This window comes from Podarcis vaucheri (genome assembly GCF_965113315.1).
Source record: "Podarcis vaucheri genome assembly, chromosome: 18".
Taxonomy (NCBI): domain Eukaryota; kingdom Metazoa; phylum Chordata; class Lepidosauria; order Squamata; family Lacertidae; genus Podarcis; species Podarcis vaucheri.
The window spans coordinates 398,320-418,545 of record NC_138756.1 but is presented as its reverse complement, the minus strand read 5'-3'; the positions used below and the strand labels follow the sequence as shown (position 1 = coordinate 418,545).

The 20,226-nt window shown below is 51.3% G+C and overlaps 1 protein-coding gene across 3 annotated transcripts in view; it reads left to right on the top strand.

Moving 5' to 3' along the window:
- Positions 1-3,970: 3,970 nt before the first annotated feature.
- The window catches only part of LINGO3 (leucine rich repeat and Ig domain containing 3), a 36,805-nt gene continuing 20,549 nt past the window's right edge, over positions 3,971-20,226 (top strand). Inside the window, exon 1 of one of the 3 annotated variants that reach the window (XM_082206918.1) lies at positions 3,971-4,046. The gene's annotated coding sequence lies outside the window, so the exon portion shown is untranslated. Of the gene's footprint in view, positions 4,047-17,643; positions 17,729-20,226 lie in introns of those variants that run through there. The other 2 variants (XM_082206920.1, XM_082206919.1) reach the window with 2 other exon arrangements.

Here is a 20,226-nt window from a genome sequence, read left to right as displayed (position 1 = left end):
ATTGGCTGTTCGCTAGAACCAATCATAAAAGATACACCCACTTCCTATTACCTTTTAGGGGAGACAGAGAGCTATATTTTCTTCTATTTATAAATGGCAAACAAGTAGCCATTAACCTCAACAAGGCACCTTAATTACCAGATAACCTTTGGCCTCTTCCCCTATTCACTGCAAAGCAGATGGCTAATTGTTCTAACTTTATCTTAAACAGATCTTTTGTTCACCTTTTCACACACCATCTATGAAAGAGCTCCTTCTTTAGAGGTCTTTAAACAGAGGCTTGACAACCATATGTCAGGAGTGCTCTGATGGTGTTTCCTGCTTGGCAGGGGGTTGGACTCAATGGCCCTTGTGGTCTCTTCCAACTCTAGGATTCTATGATATAAGAATCTAACATTTCTTACTCTCTAGATGCTTACAACAGAATATCATTGTCAGGGGTTCAGAGACAGAGGCACAGGTGAGGGGGGAGACGGAGAGCGATGGGGAAGAATCCCAGGACAGTGAGGAAGAGGATGACAATGACTTGAGGTCTTCCATGAGTCTCTCAAGTGAATCGGAGGATTCCCAGAAGGGGGCGCCCCTAGTCAGGCCAAGGGGGTCACAGGGGGGACCTGCCAGGAGCAGGGAAGCAGCAGGGAAACCCCGAGTAGGAGTGGGAGATCGGGGCCGGCTTCCCAGCAGGAACGAAGTGAAGAGAGTGGAGTTCCCAGTGTGACACACGGAACGGAGCAGGATGGAGACAGGGGAAGGAGATCGGGGCAGGACGTCCTGCCGGAAGAGGTGGAGAGTAGTACAGGGAGTAGTGTAAGTGTCAAGAGGAAGGTCAGGGGTAGCAAACGCGCGCCAAGTTCAAATGTGGAGGCGCGCGGAAATGGAGAGAGCCCGGAGGAGGAGCCTGGCCCCAAAGCACGAAGGAGGGGGGAACAGGCATCTGAGGAATCCGCTTCAGGAGAGAGCAGGAGGGAAGGAACCCAGGGGGGCAGAAAGACCCTGCGGAAAAGGAAAGACAGGAAGAGGTGGACTAGCACAAGCCTCTTAAGCTGGTGTAGGGGCGGGACTGATTCAGAGGGGACTTCAAACGTCTAGCCTAAGAGACGCGGGGCTGCGCGCTCAGGTTGTGGAACCGATAATGAACTGCAATAAACATCCTTGTATATAAGAAGAGCCTGGCGTTGGTCTTTTGTGAGCTGAGACCTGAGGCAGCCCTGACAATCATATTATACATAACATAAATAACCTTTTAAAAGGAGAAGAAATCTTTGCAGAGTAAAAGGATCTGTTTAAAAAGAAACAACTTTAAAAGGGCTTCCCCAAATACTCCCTCCCTTTCTGCCAGCCAGATGCTTAGCCTTTTGACCTTTAGGCAAATGACTCTTTGTATGATGAGAGGCCAAATGGCAAAACCTTACTATTTACCAGCTCTTAATTTAGCCGCTTTTATTACAGCTTTATTATATTCTGTAATATGTAGGGTCAGTGACCTTTTGCTCTCAGGCTTTTTATGACCGCAATAATAATAATAATAATAATAAATTTTATTTATATCCCGCCCCCCCCAGCCGAAGCTGGGCTCAGGGCGGCTAACAACAATCAAATGGTTCAACATTGTAAAACATTCATTATAAAATTAATTAATCAAATTAAAATCAAATTAATGGCAACCATCAAGCAAAGTTTTGTGCAGATTGCCAGAGGAGGGGGTCAGGCTGCGCCCTGACAAAAGGCCTTTGCAGGCCCTGCGGAAGGATGTCAGGTCCTGCAGGGCCCTAGTCTCTTGTGACAGAGCGTTCCACCAGATTGGAGCCGCGGCCGAGAATGCCCTGGCTCTAGTTGAGGCCAGCCTAACCTCTCTGAGGCCTGGGATCTTTAGGGTGTTTTTATTTGCAGACCGTAAATTTCTCTGTGGGACATACCAGGAGAGGCGGTCCCGTAGGTACGAGGGTCCTAGGCCGTATAGGGCTTTAAAGGTTAAAACCAGCACCTTAAACCAGCTGGTACAGCACCGGATGGATATGATCTCGCAGCGAAGACCCCGTAAGGAGTCTCGCCGCGGCATTCTGCACCCGCTGTAGTTTCTGGGTCAGTCTCAAGGGCAGCCCCACGTAGAGCGAGTTACAATAATCCAGTCTGGAGGTGACCGTCGCATGGATCACAGTGGCTAGGTCAGGGCGAGAGAGATAAGGAGCCAACTGCTTAGCTTGGCGGAGATGAAAAAACGCCGCCTTTGTTATAGCTGTAATCTGCGCCTCCATAGAGAGGGAGGTATCGAAGATTACACCCAAACTCTTCATGGACGATGCTGGCACTAATTGCACCCCCGCAAGAGACGGGAGTTGCCCCCTCGATCCCATATCGCTCCGTCCCAGCCAGAGGACCTCTGTCTTCGAAGGGTTTAACTTCAACCGGCTCCCACGTAGCCATCCAGCCACAGCTTCCAGACATCTGGTCAGTGTATCTGGGGCCGAGTCAGGATGGCCATCCATCAACAGATAGAGTTGGGTGTATTCGGCATACTGATGGCAACCCAGCCCAAAACTCTGGACAAGCTGGGCGAGGGGGCGCATAAAGATGCTAAAGAGCATCGGGGAGAGAATCGCACCCTGAGGCACTCCACACACCAAGGAGTGGCGCGATGACAATTCCCCCCCAAGCGCCACCCTCTGTCCCCGACCGGAGAGAAACGAGCGCAGCCATTGAAGGACTGTGCCCTGTATCCCGTCGGCAAGGCGGCGGTCCAGGAGTTCGTGATCGACCATGTCAAAGGCTGCTAACAGGTCTAGAAGAATCAGCAGCCCCGACCCGCCTCGATCCAGCTGCCTGCGGAGATCATCTGTTAGGGCGACCAGAGCCGTCTCGGTCCCATGACCAGCGCGGAAGCCGGACTGGAATGGATCGAGAGCAGATGTTTCATCCAGAAACCTACCAAGCTGTTCAGCAACCGCTCTCTCAATCACCTTACCCAGGAATGGCAGATTCGAAACCGGGCGGTAATTGGATAGATCTAAAGGAGGGGCCCTGTTTAAGATGAGCACATCTGCCAATGCACTCAGCTGCCTGGCATGAGAGATGCTGCCTGGCATAAGAGATACAGATATTTTAAAATATATATCTTAAGCTCATTTTACAATGCAGATCCTGATCAGATGCTTCAAAATAAACTGCCACTGGGTCCAGATTGAGCCCCCAAAATGGACTTTAATTAGAAGCAGCCCATGTTGAGTCAGGGGCACACCTGCAATTGGCGGGACACTGCGGAGACCCCACTCTCAGGCACAAATATCTCTGAATGATTTCTCCACTCCTTTTCCAATTCTCACACACCCTCAAGTAACGGGGAAGCCCCCCCCCCCCCAATTCAGACCTCAGGCTGGTTCTCCTGGCTTCTCTTCATCCCCCTAGCTTGGCCCCCCTCTACCTAAAGCTTGCTTCCATTTCTCAGCACAGGCCCACAGGAAGTCAACTTGGGGGGCTGGGAAGGCAGGGGCATAGGTCAATCACAGAATGGGAGCCTTGGAAGGCGACCTCGAGCGTCATCTAGTCCAACGCCGTGCAATGGGTTTGCTTTCCGTAGGGCGGAGCGAGGGCGCCCCTGCTGGACTGAGGCTCCTGCCGACGAGGCTCGTTCTCCCCAGAGGGTAAATCTAGATCAAATGGGGCAGAATTCTGAGTGCCACTGATGCCCTGCAGGACCCCCCCCCCCAAGCCGACGCCTGGAAGCGCCTCCACCAAGTCCTCCGGGGCGCGCGCTCTGCTGGGCTCTTTTCGGTCCCCTCAAACCTGCTCCGGAGCGTCGTGCTTGTGGGAAGCCGCCCCTTCCCGGGGCGACGCGCGAGTCCCTCCGGAGTCAGTCCCGAGGGCTCTCGGAGGGACTCGCGAGCGACGGCGCGGCGGCTCCGGGGCGCGCTCAGCCGGGCCGCCGCGCGCCCCCGCGCAGCCCCTGCTGCAGCTGCCCGGCGTGGAGCGCGACGCGGAGCAGGCCGGGCTTGGAGGCGCCGGCGGGGAGCAGCCGCCCAGGTAGGGCCGAGCCGGGCGGGGGCGGGAAGGTCTTGGTCTGCTCCGGGCGCAGGAGAGGGGGAGCCGTCGGGTCTCCACGCCGGGGGATGCAGCCCCGTCCCCAGCAACAGGCGCTCCTCGAAGCGAGGCCACAACTCGGGGCTCGGACAGGGCCTGGAAGCAGCGGCTCCGGCTCTTTGGAGCGGAGAAGGGGCGAGGCGGCGAGAGCGCGGAGCGGGGTGCCTCGTCCTCGGTCGCACGTGCTCGGAGAGCTGCTTTCCCTGGGGATCGGCGAGGGTTCCCCAGGACCTCCGTCGGGAACCTGCGTCCTTGCGACTTGGCGAGGCCTCCTCCTCGGTCCCCGGGCGCTCCCTGCTCCTGCTCTTTTTCAATGGCGCAATCCTGAGCAGCGTCGCCGCGCTTCAAAGGGGGCGCTCATCTGAGGAGAGGCGACTGCGCAACCGCAGGGAGGAAAGGGCCGCCTGCCCGCGCCTCTGCTTGGAGGCGCCCCAGTGATTTGCCATGGGGAGAAGAAGGGTGCTGGCCGAAGTGGGCCTCCTTGGGCCTCGTTCGGTTGCTGCAGGGCTCTTCTGGTCTTCCAGATTCTCCCTGCCATTTGTTCAGACCGAGGACCCTCTTGCCTCCTTTGAGTGCTCCCCCCCCTTCCCCTTGCAAATACTTGGTCTTTTCTCTCCCTGCACACAGATGGTTGTTCTCTGCGGCGTCTCGTGCGCTCCAATGCACATGGTGTGATGGGGAGGGGAGAGGAGAGACAGAACTCCTGGGTCCTGCTTCTGACTCATCTTGAGCAAGTCTGTGCTGCGGACGTGAAAGGGGGGCTCTCCCCTTGTGCTGGGGGTGAGCGCACACACGCACACACTTTTCTTCAGTAACTTTTCTTCTAATCTGTGTGGAACCTCTTTGAATTGTGCACTGAGGGGGTCACAGCTGGGCACAATCTGTCCTGATCCAGACTCGCCCAATATCATCAACATGGTGCTTGCTTGCATGCTTGCCTCCCTAAGTCCCACTGTGTTCCCTAGGCAATTCTTGGAATTGTGACCTCTGTCACATGCAGACACCTTCCAGGAGCCACAGGTGAGAGCTGAGAGCGGGGGGGGGGAGTGGACAATAACCCCCAAAAGGAGCAGGATGTGCCCCTCCCCATACAGCCCATAACCCCTCTCCTGCAGTATACCGGTCATCCTGAACTGCCTGCCACAAGCCTCTTGGTGATTGTGGTGTTTTCTGCAATTAGAATAACTTGAACTAGGAAGTCATCAGACCCTCTGGTTGAGTTTGAATTGCTGGTGTTCATGGGTCCTGGTGGCTTCCCTTCTTCATTTAAGACTTAATTTTGAAGGACCCAAAACAGTTAGTACACCAGGAAGTGCCATAAAACAGGCCACAAGTGTGCTTAGCAGTTGTTGTTTTTGGAGGGGTTGGTGCATGTGTGAGAGTCCCTGTGAATCCCTGTGAGTTATAAAGAGCTGCAAGACAGTCCTGTGAGGCATGCAAATTGTGAATTAGGGCACAGATGGTTCCCTCCAAGTTTCATTTTAAGATGCCTTGATAAAGATATTTATGGCTGCTTTTTTATTCTGCATCTATACATACCTTCCAACCTACCTCCCCACCCCCACACATTCTAACTGAAGGCTGGAACAGATGTTTGGTTTCCGGTTCCCCAGTGGAGAATATTTGTGCCTTCTGGCATTTTGGTAGATGCTGCTGCTGTCACTGTTCTTGCTCAGGGTCGTAGTTTCCTGCCTCTTTGATGGCCTTACCTGGCCAAGTGCTTCCTCTGGCTTCCTTTCCACATCCAGTGGTCCTGGACTAGCACCTTCCAGTGTTGAGGGCTGCATCCACTGATAGCCAACCTGCTCTAATGGTGAGAAGATGGCCTTGGGTTTGTTTCTCATTTGGCAACTTGTCCAGCTTTCCAGGTTATTTTGGCAGCTTCCTTTGGAAACTGATTCAGCTGAAATGAGCAAGCACTTCTCTTCCAGGAGAGCTTGTTGACTCCAAGCCTGAGTGTTATTGTTGGTGATAAGATGCTGCATTTGGTGTGGCTTCAGCACCCCTTCCTCAGAGCTACTGCTCTGGTGGAGATTGGGAGAAGCCATGGCGGAGTTGAGGCAGGGGAACCCTCCAGAGCCCTCACTGCCGATTGCCTGAGTTGTATCTGATCTCCAAGGAAGTGCTGTGAGCAGCCTTCCTTTGCCCCCTTAGGCTTTTGCTATAGAGACGGCCTCTTCTCCTCTGATTCCTGTCACCTCCTCCCTGAGATGCTTTGTGGCTTTTTTGTTTGGATCACTAGCTGTCAACACCCCAGCATCGTTTTTTTGCTCACTAATCGCTTCTGGACACATTTCCCATTGCTGAGAAGTTCCCTTTTAATTTGTAAGCCTGGAAAGAGACAGGCCTGTCTGGATGAAGTTGTGTTTGGTATTTAGAAGCAGGAGAAGAGTGAGGGCTTGAGTGGATCCATCCGGTGAGGTCTTTTCATGGCTGGTTTGTGCTCCTCGCAGTCTGGAGGACTTGCTTCTGCTTTTTGGGAAATCTTTTGGTCTGGAGAAATGAGGCAATGCAGAGGCAAGCCTGTTCTAGGACCCCTGCAGTGGGCAGCTTTAGGGGGCTCCTCTGTACGGAAGCTGGCTTGCAGCTCTGGGCCACAAAGGAGGAGGAGGAGGAGGAGGCCATTTCCTGCTTGTTTGTACTTCATTCTGCCTTAGAATAATAGAATTGCAGATTGGGAGGGACTGCAAGAGTCATCTAGCCCCCTTTCTACAATGCAGAAATCACAGCTAAAGCATCCAAATCAGGGGAGCATTCTGCTTTGCCTGCAGGAGATCCCAGGTTCAATCCTGATGGTGAGATTTCCAGTGCTGAAAACCAGCAGAGCTGCTGCCGGTCAGTTTTGGCAGTGCTGAGCAAGATGGACTTGGAATAAGGCCACTTCCGTTATTCCTAAGAGCCATGGGCAACACCAGTGAACCTCACCCAGGTCTGGCAGCTGGTGGGGGAGAGGGATAAAGGAGACCACAGTGGTGGACACCACCTGAGTGAGGGTCTCCCTAGACCAGTTCAGCCCCCACTGATGGGGGATATCTCAGCTGGCCAAGGAACCAAGGAGTGGGGAGAACACCAGCTCCTTCCTGGTTCAGAACCAAGACCCACTTTGCCCAGCACTTGCCTTGGCAGAAATCATGGTGGGCCAAAGGAAGATGGCTTGCTTTGTTGTTGGTTTGCCATGAAGTTTTAAGCTCTCCCTGAATTGGGAGGCTCTTGTTTCAGCTGACCTGCTTGGCACTGGCTGACCTGCTTGGCACTGGCTGACCTGCTTGCCCCATGAATTTGTCTTGCACTTTTTAAAGACCTCTATGCTTTTGTTGGGTGGCGCTGTGGGTTAAACCACAGAGCCTAGGACTTGCCAATCAGAAGGTCAGCAGTTTGAATCCCCACGATGGGGTGAGCTCCCGTTGCTCGGTCCCTGCTCCTGCCAACCTAGCAGCTCGAAAGCACATCAAAGTGCAAGTAGATAAATAGGTACCGCTCCGGCGGGAAGGTAAACGGTGTTTCCGTGCGCTGCTCTGGTTCACCAGAAGCGGCTTAGTCATGCTGGCCACATGACCCGGAAGCTGTACGCCAGCTCCCTCGACCTATGGTTTTGTCCAAGTATTGTGTCTTTAAAAAAAATGTATTCTGAAAAATAAGAAGTCTGGGAAGAGACCAGCAAGTGTTTGCAAGAAAAGTGTCTTGGAAGTGGGGGAGATGGAAACAGACTAGATTTGATATTGACCCAATATCTCTTTCAAATCTCCGTTTAGAGCAGCAGCGAAGGCATCACATCAGGTGAAAGTGCTGCAAAGAAGGGGAGGGGAGGGATGGGATGGATGGCTCAGCTGAGAACATCAATTTGACTTCTGGCCATGACTGCCTAAGCTTAACGGGAGGCTATTTTTAAAGTGTTTATCTGCAGTTTACCTCTTCTGACAAAACAAATACAGTGGTACCTCAGGTTAAGTACTTAATTCATTCCAGAGGTCCGTTCTTAACCTGAAACTGTTCTTAACCTGAAGCACCACTTTAGCTAATGGGGCCTCCTGCTGCTGCCATGCCGTCGCTGCACGATTTCTGTTATCATCCTGAAGAAAAGTTCTTAACCCGAGGTACTATTTCTGGGTTAGTAGAGTCTGTAACCTGAAGCGTATGTACCACTGTACTTCAGCATGGCAGTTTCCCAAAGTGTTGCCCTGCTAGCCATGACAAAGAGCTCTGAGTTACTTGTGAACCTCACCCTGCTTCCTCTCTGAGAGGCTTTGATCCCCAGCCTGGTCTACCGGGAGCAAGTGGGACCTGGATGCTGTGCATGGGGCAGCTTCCTTTTCTTCATGGGCCAAGTGGAGATGTTGGTTAATGGTCTACGTCACCAGGTTGTTGGAAGGGCAAATGTGATAGAGATTGCAAGCTCTCCTTTCAGCGTAGTGCTTGCAAACCGTTGCTCAGAATCCTTTCTCCACTGCTAAAGCAAAAATCAACCATTTTGCAACCCAGGCTTTGGCACCCAATCCCAAATGGCAAAGAGTCTCCTTCCTTCACAGAGCACAAAGTACCAATTCAATGGTGTCCCTCAAGGGACTCCCCTTGGGTGACTTCTCTGAATCCGTGATGCCATCTAGCACCCAGCCATGCCTTTGGGCCCCCACTCTCAGGAGCATCTCTCCCACCATCACCTGAGCAGAGGCCCCAAAGACCCCTTAGAGGTGCTGCTTCCACTGTTCCATCCACCCCACTCGTACCATTTTGGGAATAGGCAGCTGCCAGTCTCTGTGTGGGAGGAGGGCAGAGACACCTCCTTTCTCAGCCTTTGAAACAGGAGGTGCCAGTTTCCGGCATGCAAAAGATGCAGGAGTCCCCGTGGGACACAGAGCCCCCCCCCCGCGCCTGCATGCAGGTGCCCATCTGGCCCACAGCTGCACCCTCAGCAGGCAGGCCGGCAGGCCACAGCCATGCCTGTGGCTCTGGAACGGGACCAATGAACTTACTTTCTTTTCTCGAGGGGGACTTAGCTTCTCCCCAAAATCCACCTTTCGCCGGGCTTCTGCCCCTCTTAAGTCCGGGCCCTGGATTCCCACTGTCTTGGCATGTGGGGTCCTTAGTCTCAGGATGCCAACCGTCCCCCCTCATCTCGCTCATCTCGCTTTATTGGCTGAGGAAGCCGGCGTACAGCTTCCGGGTCATGTGGCCAGCATGACTAAGCCGCTTCTGGCGAACCAGAGCAGCGCACAGAAACGCCGTTTACCTTCCTGCCAGAGCGGTACCTATTTATCTACTTCCACTTTGACGTGTTTTCGAGCTGCTAGGTTGGCAGGAGCAGGGACCGAGCAACGGGAGTTCACCCTGTCGCGGGGATTTGAACTGCCAACCTTCTGATCGGCAAGTCCTAGGCTCTGTGGTTTAACCCACAGCGCCACCCGCGTCCCTGTAAATAAAGTAGATTAGCCAAAATGCTGAGTTGCTGAGGTCTGTTACGCAGACTGCAAGAACTCTGCGGATCCCTAAGTGTGCCGATGTCTGTTGGCATCAGTCGTTGTGATGTTCGGGCAGAAGAAAGCTTTTGAAGCTCCCAAACGATCGACCAGGAGGTAGGGAACATGCCAGTCAGGCATGTGTCTCTGCCAGGGTCCTACTCAAGAGTAGAATGAGCTCCTCACACTTCTGCTCTCCTGCCCTCCCTTTGCCCAACAGCCAGGCCTCTAGCCTGCACCGGCACAGCCTCCCCCAGTGCCTTCTCTCCGCCTTTCTGTTCTGATCACATCAGTGCACTTTAAAAGCACTTCCTTTGGGGCCCCACAAAGACACCCCCCCAGGTCTGAGGAGAGCAGCTCTCCCACGCTGGAACACTGCCTGTCAAGTTGCATTTCTTACAGATTCCAGCAAGGTGAAAGGGCAGGCAGGCAGACAGATCAGCTGCTTTGCAGGAGCCGGAGGTGGGCAGAGGGGCTCCTGCCCCCCTCACAGAGCATGGGTCCTGCCACCACATCTCCTCTCTCGGCAGCTTGTGGCAGCAGGTACAGGAAAGAGGCCCTGGGTCTGCTGCCAAACAAGCATCCCCTTTCTTCTCCTTCCTTCCTTCCCTGCCACACTGAGCCTGTCAAGCTGACGCCCACCTGAAGAAACGCTTCTGAAAAACCAGATATACTTTCTGTCACTGGATGATGCTATTCTGGTCTCCATTTCCCCTTCCATTTTCCCCTCACAGGCTGAGGGATGGCAGGGAGCGGGCTGCTCCTCCTCCTACCCGGAGTCAAGTCTTTGCAGGACCAGAACCAGCTAGCATTACGCAAAGCAGTTTGGAGCAGCCCAGAGATGTTCATGATGAGCAGGCTGGGGGCAGGCTGAGTCAGGCAAGAGTTTTGCCTTGACTCCTGAAAGACCAGCAAAGCTTTGGGAGGGCATCACTTCAGGGGCTTGAATTGCAAGACTGAAGTCCTATCATCCGCTGCCTGAATCAGGATAGCAGGTTTTATTCCAGTTTTTGGATGTTAATTAGCTAGATGGTTTGTGAATGGTGATAGATTGTATTTTTTGTATGTCAGTTCCTTTTAATTTCTTCCTTCATGCTACACCTATGTGTATACACCCTGGAATCCTTTGCACTCCCAAGTATTTTACATTTATTTACAAGTATTTTACATTTATTTACATAAATAAATGTATGAAACAACCGTCAGCTGTCAGAAAACCTTCATCCCCCACCAAAAGCTGATTTGTTAAACTGGTTGGTCTTTCAGGTACTGCTGTGGAAATGTCAGCATTGCTCTGGCTTATCTGGTCAGCGCAGAGGATGTGCAGGGGGTGCTGAGACTGGGGTGGGGGACCCTGCAGGTGCCCCATGGAGCCATGGGGTTGGGAGGGAGCCTCCGCGGCTCCTGGTGCTTTTGCTGCAATAGACCAACATGGCTACACCTCTGGAAAATGGTGGGTGTGAACCCTGGGAGGTTCACTTCATTCACTGCAAGCCTTGCAAAGCACTAGTGTCCCCCTCCCCAAGGCCTGTGCTATTCCTTGGGAGAGGCAGTTCAGCTGCCATCTTTCCAGTGATGGAGGGGACTTGAGCAGTGGCCTTAGGACTGGCCCAACCACTCCAAGGGGTAGTCCAAAGAGCCAGCCCACCTGTCCAGCCCATTCATCTCCTTGTCTGGACCCCTGAATCAGGTCTTTCTGATGCATTGCCCGCCTGGGACTTGCTGGAGGAGAAGCACAGCTGAAGCAGACATTTTCTGGCAGGGCGCATGGTGGCGGCAGTGGAAGGAGAGTCCAGCGTTGGTATCAGAGATCCTCCCCATAAAGCAATTAGGCTTGGATTCCCTAAGGGAGATGGGGAGGGATGTTGGGGTGTGTAGGTGTGTGTGTGTTATGAGGCAGAAGCCATGGCTCTGTGATTCATTGTGATGCCTCTTACTCCACCTTTGATTGCAGGCTGGGGATTAGCTGCCACCTCCAGATGAATGTTCCCAGAGGAAGCGGTGGCAGGAGAGACAGTTTTCAGGTGGGAGCTGAAATGTGGAAACCAGCGGTGCCTCTTTGAAGCACTGGAAGCAAGAGGTAGAAAATGGAGCTGAGCAAGACAAGCCGAGCCACAGGCCTTGGCAGTGGTGGGCTTCCAAGGGCTCAGGAAGTCCTTGGGTCGTGATGCATCCAGGTGCCTCTCGCAGCTGTGTGCAATGTGTGTGGAGCTGTGACTATTGTGGCCATGATCTGCGTAGTCCTCTGCCTTCCCACAACCCCCCCTCAAATGCTCTGACTGGTGGCTCAGACCTTTATCTGAGGAGATGGTGGAGCCAGGAGAGGCCGATCCCCGAGGGTCTTCTGTGGGGTCAGCTGCTGTCCTCTGAGGGGCTTGGCTGTGATATCTGCCATGGTCTCAGCAACTGCCCTTTTCTCCCTTTCTTTTTTGTAATTGACTTTATAGCTACCCATGCCTTGTGGTTGCTGCTTGTCTTTTTTTTATGCTGTAAGTCTCTTTGGATCAGCGATCCTCAGAAACAGCCTAGAAATGGCTTGGAGAAAGAAATGGGGACAGCTTGAGCTTGGTGGGAGCAGCCCAAACCTTCTCCCATCTTGCTCTTGGAGTTGCAAAACATCCATGGAGGCACAGCTGCCGGCAGGCCTGTGGAAAAGCACGCTGCCGCCTTGACTAACAGTATCAGGAGCTGTAAACTGCTTGCTTATGGATGCTCCTCTGGGCTCCCTGCCTCACTTGGAGACGGCAGCTAGCAGGCCACCAGCAGCCAATGTTCTTTGGGGACAAGAAAATAGCTCCTGCACAGGCAGCGGGGGAAGAAACTGCCCCCCCCATCCCACCATGGCTGCCAGGAAATTGCAAGGATGGCTTGGGACACCAGGAGTGGCTCCTCTTGCTTGAAGAGAGACCTGGAAATCCAGAATGTGTTTTTGCACCCTGTTCCCTCAGTAATAGCTCCCAGTAATAGTTCATGGCTTAGAGCATTTGCTGTGGGGGTAGCAGGAAGGCTGTTTGTGGGGTGGGCTGTATGAGGCTTGCTGTGGTGTGAACCGTTCATTATCTCAGGCCAGCTCTCTGCCTCCAGGGATTAGGCTTATTCTGGATGGCTGAGACTGGCCATTTGACCTGGGGTGGGCTTTCGGAGACTGGGCCCTGCTGAGTTGTGGGCCTTGGCTGCTGTTGAGTTGCAGTGCTGGGGGTGGGGTGGGCAGGACTCCCTAACCATGGGCGTTTGCAAGGGGAGGGCAAAGGCTGCTTCTTTTCACTAACATCCGATGTGTGCAAGGCTGTGCCAGGACCTTTGCCCTGACCTGGATTTGCTGCGCCCCTTTTTGGCTTTTGATGCAGGATCAGGTCAGTGCAGTGAGAGCAGAATCTTGCACTGCAGGAAGAGGAAAAAGGTGGAACCTGGGCAGGAGGCTTGGCCCCCAGTGGCTGCACACCCAAGGCCCAAACTGCAGAGTTTAACAGTTAGACTGGCTGGGACTTCTTGAAGACCCCTCCCCGCCCCATGGCAGGAGACCCTTGCCAGGGTCCCGCAATTCTGTGGTGCCTTTAGCATGCGCTAATGATCAATAATCCTTTTGAGCCTGCAGAGTATTCAGTGTTGCAGGCAAAGTTAGGAAATGTGCCACGCTTAATGTGCTGCTTCCTTGACTCAAGCAACAGCAACCAGCTGCCTGGTTCTTGTCATCCGGGTGGTCATAAAGGCCAGGGAGTCCAACTCTAGGGCCTAGGCATAATTTGTACTGCTCTATGTAAAATCACTGCTTTGAGAGTGTAGTTGAACAGCATCTAGGGCAGTGTTTTTCAACCTTTTTTGGGCAAAGGCACACTTGTTTCATGAAAAAAAATCACGAGGCACACCACCATTAGAAAATGTTAAAAAAATTAACTCTGTGCCTATATTGACTATAAATAAACTTACTGGGCTGCTGCTGCTGCACAGGGCTGGGACTCACTCGTCTCTCTTCCGAGACCCGACCGTGACCGACTGGTTCCAGATGACCTCCTCACCTAACGCTGCACCTGCGGCCTGGTCTGGATCCTGGATCCGGATGCGGAGTATAGGAGTATAGCATCTAGATCAAGGGAAGTAATAGTGCCACTGTATTCTGCTCTGGTCAGACCACACCTGGAGTACTGTGTCCAGTTCTGGGCACCACAATTCAAGAAGGACACTGACAAACTGGAACGTGTCCAGAGGAGGGCAACCAAAATGGTCAAAGGCCTGGAAACGATGCCTTATGAGGAATGGCTAAGGGAGCTGGGCATGTTTGGCCTGGAGAAGAGGAGGTTAAGGGGTGTTACGGAAAAATCTGGGTGCGGGGTTACTCTGCCACCCAGCTCATCGGACTAAGTCCGTGGGTCCCTGCGGAAGAAAAATGAGCTCAGCCGGACGCAGGAGCAAACTGCAGAAGATCCAAGTTTATTGCGCAACAGGTTCAAGGCGAGATTGAACAGCGAGAAAGGGGTGACATGAACTTTTGAAACTCCCTCCATGTCCCAGAATACAGTGCAAAATACATCCCAGTTACATCATGAATACATTAAGGAGAGGTTGGGTTACACAGATTAACATATGGAGGAGGGAGGGGGAATATGCAGAGGGCTGGAGATATGGAGGAGGGAGGGGGAATATGCAGAGCTGGAGATATGCGCAGATAAGCACATCCTGAGAAGACATAGTCTGTCACCTGGCATTGCCCGGAGGAAAGGTTTGGCAGAGTGATTTTGACTGGATTACTTGAGAGATTATGGAGGACAGGGGAGGGGTGATCGAGTCCTAGAGAAATTGAGCAAATATATTGTAGTGAAGAAGACATGCCCCCCCCTTCCGTAACAAGGGTGATATGATAGCCATGTTCAAATATATAAAAGGATGTCACATAGAGGAGGGAGAAAGGTTGTTTTCTGCTGCTCCAGAGAAGCGGACACAGAGCAATGGATCCAAACTACAAGAAAGAAGATTCCACCTAAACATTAGGAAGAACTTCCTGACAGTAAGAGCTGTTCGACAGTGGAATTTGCTGCCAAGGAGTGTGGTGGAGTCTCCTACTTTGGAGGTCTTTAAGCAGAGGCTTCACAACCATATGTCAGGAGTGCTCTGATGGTGTTTCCTGCTTGGCAGGGGGTTGGACTCGATGGCCCTTGTGGTCTCTTCCAACTCTATGATTCTATGATTCTCTCTGCAGTGCCGACTCCCGCCGAGTCCTGGTCTCCATCCGTCTCCTCCTGCTCCGGTCCTCCTGGTGACTCGAGTCACGAAGTCTTCTTCTCTCTGCTGCTGCGCACACTGTGCTCGGGCGGGAAGGAAGTTGGAAGATGATGTCCTACTGTGATAGGTCCAGGCTGGAGTCTGGACCAATCACAGCCCAGACATCAGAAAAGTGGAGGGTGTCCCCCTGAGGAGCGCCAATCGGCGCCCCTGCTGGCCGAGGGCGGGGTCAAAAACCCCACCCCACCCATACCCAGGACACAGTCTGGCGCCCGCCTAGAGGGCGAAAATTTGACATTTTTTTTGGTTTTTTAAATCTTTTGAATTTTTCAATTTTTCCCATGCCACACCAGGCAACATCTCACGGCACACTAGTGTGCCGCGGAACAGTGGTTGAAAAACACTGATCTAGAGGACCACAGAGCCATCCCCCCCCCTTGCTCCAATTAGTTCTTACTGGAGTTCATGAAATTTTGGCATGTTTGCTTTCTACCTTTGGAGACTTTGCAGTCAAAAGGTGGGTGATAAATTTTATTTTAGTAGTCAAGCAGAGCATTCCAGAAGGAAATGGAGCACAGAAGCTGCTGAACTTGGCTCCCAAATTCACCCCCTCCTACGTACATCCCTTTCTGCCCCTTGGACCCCCTCCTTGCAAGTTGATGGCTCTGTTGGGGGAGGCTCCTCTCCTGACCAGAGGTACCTGCTGAGGCTATATCAGCCATCACCTATATGTGTGTTATCCAGCACAGATAACAGTTCTTAGGGAAACTGGCAACATTTTGTTGCATTCTGGGAATAAGAGGCAAACCTCTCTTTAAAGGTGCCCTTGGGCTGCCAAATGTATTTTGGAATGCTTAGCATTAAATATACCCTCCTCCCCTCCCAGAACTATCAGCCAGTGAAGAATCTCTGAGTGTTGCTTTCCTGAGGGGTGGTCAGCTGACTCCTCCGGGATGTCCTGGCATCTGCTTCTGTGAGCGAAAACTATGCAGTGCATGTAGTTCCAACCTTAGGGGCTCCCAAACACAACTTTCTGGAAACATTGCTGGTCACAGCTGGGAGATGTCAGCCAGTAGCCACCTCTAGCTCTGGGTAGGGAGCCCCTTTTGACCCCACATCCTGGAAGGATGTGCTTGCCCACAAAGGAAAGTAGCCATGGGGCTTGGCTGAGCTGGGGAACATGGCCTGCCAGGGCCAGGATCTCCGTCCAGGTCTCTCAAAGTGGCCACCTTTGTGCTGCCTGCTTCCATCACTCCAGAAGTACCAAGGTGGCATCTGCCTGGAAGGCTTTGTGGTTTTGTGTGTGTGAAGTCTTGCAACAAGTGGAAAGGAGAGCGCTCAGTGTCCTACTCTTGGTCAATAAGGCACAGCTTCTCTGAGAGGCACATGAGCACACACACACACCCTTCCATTAAAACAGCAACTCAGAAGCAGTGTCTTAAATTGGCTGGGCACTCCTGTCAGAGAGGACCCCACCACTAGCCCTTGCTTAAACCTTCCTCTATTTCCCCCTTTCTGTAATGTGGGTCAGGGTTATGTTACCCCCATATTGCAGAGGGAAGGGCTGAACCCACAGCCACCTAGTGACAGAACCAAGATCAGAACTGGGGGCTTCCTGATGTAGCAGAGCAGAGAAAAACTTAAGGAAGCATTTTTGTAAAAAGCACATGCCTAATTTGAAGGGCTGTTGTGTCTTTGCAGGTTTTCAAAACCCAGCGACAAGTAGGCCACTGGAAGCCTAGTTCTCCTCCCCACCCTTCAAACATCCTGATCAATATGGATCTCTGGTGCCTCAGTGATGGTTCCAGTTTGAAGCTGCAGAGCTTTCTTATCAGAGTGGTGGTGGGAAGAAGCAGTGCCTGGATCCCTCACTCCCAAAAGGCTTGTCCTGATTTCAGTCAGCCTTTTCCCGTGGCGCTGTCTCCAAAGCATAAATCTGAGGCTGGCTCTTGCATGGATTTATGCAAATCCTCCTCTAACTTCTCAGTCTGCTGCCTTTGTTCCTTACTGGATGTTGGCAGACATTGGCTGCCTCCCCCACCCCACCCCCAAGCATGGAAAATAAGCACAGAGTTGTCTTACTTTCCTTTGTTTTTATAGTGACTGGATAAATGATTGTGATGCATAGGAAAAGGAAAGGCACCCTCTCCCTCATCTGGCTTTAGGGCTCTTCTGTATGTGGTCAAGCGGATAAAAGGTTTGGTCAGTTCAGTGGTGAGTGTTTTCAGAAGACAGGTGCTGGATGCTCAGGCTGGCTTGCAAAGCAAATTCCTCTCACATAAGTGGTGGAAGCTGATTGCATTTGCTATCGGGCAATTTGCACAACCCAGTTAGGGTGGCTAGTGGGGTGCATGTGGAGAAAGAGGCCCATGCGCCAAATACGTCTCCATGCGCCTGGGCTGGGGGTGGTACGTGATGAGCATGCGGGTGGTGCTTCTTCCGCCCTGTGCTCTGGCTGGGCAAATCTTGCATGACAGGGAGGTGCAGAGCAGGCAGCTGTCCGCCTGAATGGCTTGGCTCAAGATCTCCATTCACCCAGAGAGCCCCTCTGCCTTAACTCATAATTCCATGCAGACTCCATTTCACAAGCCTGTCCATGGCTGCTTCAGCCGATTTGCTCTACGGAGCTCAACCTGCTTTCCTGACCTGGCAATACATTCCTATTTTATGTATCAGTTCCAGGCATGATAAACCTCCCAGGCAGAACATCTGTTCTCGCCTGCAGCTTGTAGAGTCATTTGAGGGCTTTGCTATCTTCCTTTTAGTGATGCGGGGGGGGGGGGCAGCTCACAGACCCTGAGAATGATACTTTGTGATGGCAATGAGGCATGTATCTTTTGTGGCCCAGACATGCAAAACATCTCTGATTTCATTTTTTTCTTTAAAAACAATTCAGAAATCTTCCCAACACATCTCTCGTTCCTTCCCTTCTGTCATCCTGCTTTCCTAAGATGAAAACTTCCACTTGGAGAATGCAACAAAAGGTGAGTCTTCCTGTGTGCCAATCCTGCACTTCCTTCCCTAAAAGGTGTTGAACCTCTCAAAGCGAAAAGTGTGCAACATCAGATTTCAAAGGGGACAGGAGGGAGGGAAATCGGAGGCTTCCATTGGGTGGAGCTGAAAGGTCTGCCTGGTCCTTGAATGCCTATGTTTCTCCAAGCATCCCCACCTGGATGTGTTGGAGACAAGTTCAATGAACTGCCTGATTTTTATATTTCCAGTCAAGGTGGGCGCAGCCAATGCTCTTCCTCTGACCCAGCAGTTTTTGATGCTGCCTTTACTTGGCTAAGTCTCTTCTCATGATGATAAGAGGCCAGAAGCCTCCACCAGTTTGTTGTTTCTGCTTAACAACAAGCAGAAATAAGAGCTCACTACTATTGCAACCATTTCATTTATCCTGATGAAAGGGTTACCTAAAACTGGCTTTTGATTGCATTGTTTGGATGAACAAAGCCGATCTGCAAATGTTTCTTTCGATTTTCATGGAGAAAGCAACTTCTTCGGCGATCACTCATAGCCGAGTGAGTCCATAAGTGACTGTGGAGGCCAATTCTGGATCCACATGTCCTTCTACAGTGGGGACATTGGTTTCTGGGTCGGAGTTGATTACGGTGTGGGTTTGCCAAGCGTGTCTTCTTCTTAGCCTGTTTCTCCCTTTCGTCCTGAGTTCAAGTGTCTTCAAAGTCTATGACACCTTTGGTAAAGGCTGTTGTCCAACCGGAGCACTCGCAGACCAGTGTTTCCCAATTGTCGGTGTTTATTCTACATGTTTTAAGATTTGCCTTGGGTCTTTAAACCTCTTTTGTTGAACACCAGCATTATACTTTCCATTTCTAAGTTCAGAATAGAGTAGTTGCTTTGGAAGACGATCATCAGGCATCCGAACAACATGGCCAGTCCAACGAAGCTGATGTTGAAGAATCATTGCTTTGATGCTGGTGATCTTTGCTTCTTCCAGCACACTGGCATTAGTTTGCCTGTCTTCCCAAGTGATGTGTAAAATTTTTTGGAGACACTGTTGATGGAATCTTTCAAGAAGTTGGAGATGGCGTTTATAAGTTTCATGTTTCACTAGCATACAGTAAGGTTGGTAGTACAATAGCTTTGTTTGTAAATAAGCATTTTGGTTTCCCTGCAAATGTCCCTCAAGCACTCTGCACTTCAATCAGAAGAAAACTGCACTTGCAGAGCTCTGGCAATGCTGGATTTTGGCATCAGTGTCGGCCCTTGTGGAAAAGTAACTGCCCAGGTAGGAGAAGTGATTGACATTTTCCAATGTTACACCGTTGAGTTGGATTTCTGGCGCTGCAGAGGGGTTGTTTTGTGCTTGTTGGTGCAGCACTTTGTTTTTTTGGATATTGAGCGATAGGCCAAGCTTTTCATAAGCGTCTGCGAAGGTATTTAGGATGGTTTGGAGGTCATCCTCTGAGTGTGCACACACTATGTTGTCATCAGCATATTGAAGCTCTATGACAGAAGTTATGGTAACCTTACTCTTCGCTTTCAGCCTACTTAAGAGCTTTCCATCTGTTTGATATATGATTTCTACCCTGGTGAGGAGTTTCCCTTCAACAATGTGTAGGATCATGGCAATGAAGATAAAAAATAGAGTTGGGGCAATAATACAACCCTGTTTAACACTTGATCTCACTGTGAATTGTTCACTGAGAGCCATTGTTATCTTTAGTTGTTGCTGTCCTATTATCATGGAGGAACTGAAAGATGTTCACAAATTTATCTGGGCAGCCGATTTTCAGCCGGGCACGCATGGGCTGGATCCAGGCTTGCAGGGTCTGCTCTGCAGTTTAATCTTTCTTTGCCTCACTGTGGGCAACAGAAGTATTTTATTTTATTTTATTTTTTATTAAAAAAATATTAAATTTTCCAGATACAAAGTTAAGAATATACACGGAAAAAAGAGAAGTATAAGAAGGAAATAGAAAAAAATAAAAAAGAAAAAAATCCAACCGTTCAAAACATTTTTGTATAACCAACGGACTTCCCCACATCTCCCCCACCCTGCATTCTTTATAATAAGGCAACAGAAGTATTTTAAACTGGCCAAGCAAGAGTCACAGACCTGTGACTCCAGAACACCTGCCCTTTTGCTTGGATGAATTTGGGGCTGCTTGATCTGTAAATTGTTTTTTCAGCAAGGCTGGTTTTGTTTGGAATAATAGGTTTTGTTTGATTTCCATGACCTGTTTGTACCTGGATATGATCATAGCGAAAGCTGACTGCATGGGATTTGGGTCTGGTGTGAGACTGGCCTTCTGTGAATCTAGGGTGGTATATTGGTGAGGGGTGGGGGTGTAATTGCATGGCATTTGCCTTGTAAGTATCCCAGGGGACAGCAGGCACTCAAATGGGCCATCCACAGAAACTTGTTGGTCACAGAGTGATGCACCAGGTAAAAATGCCTGCCTCTTCCTTCTACCCACCCAGTGCTCACCTGGTGGGAGAAGGTGCCTGTTGCTCTACC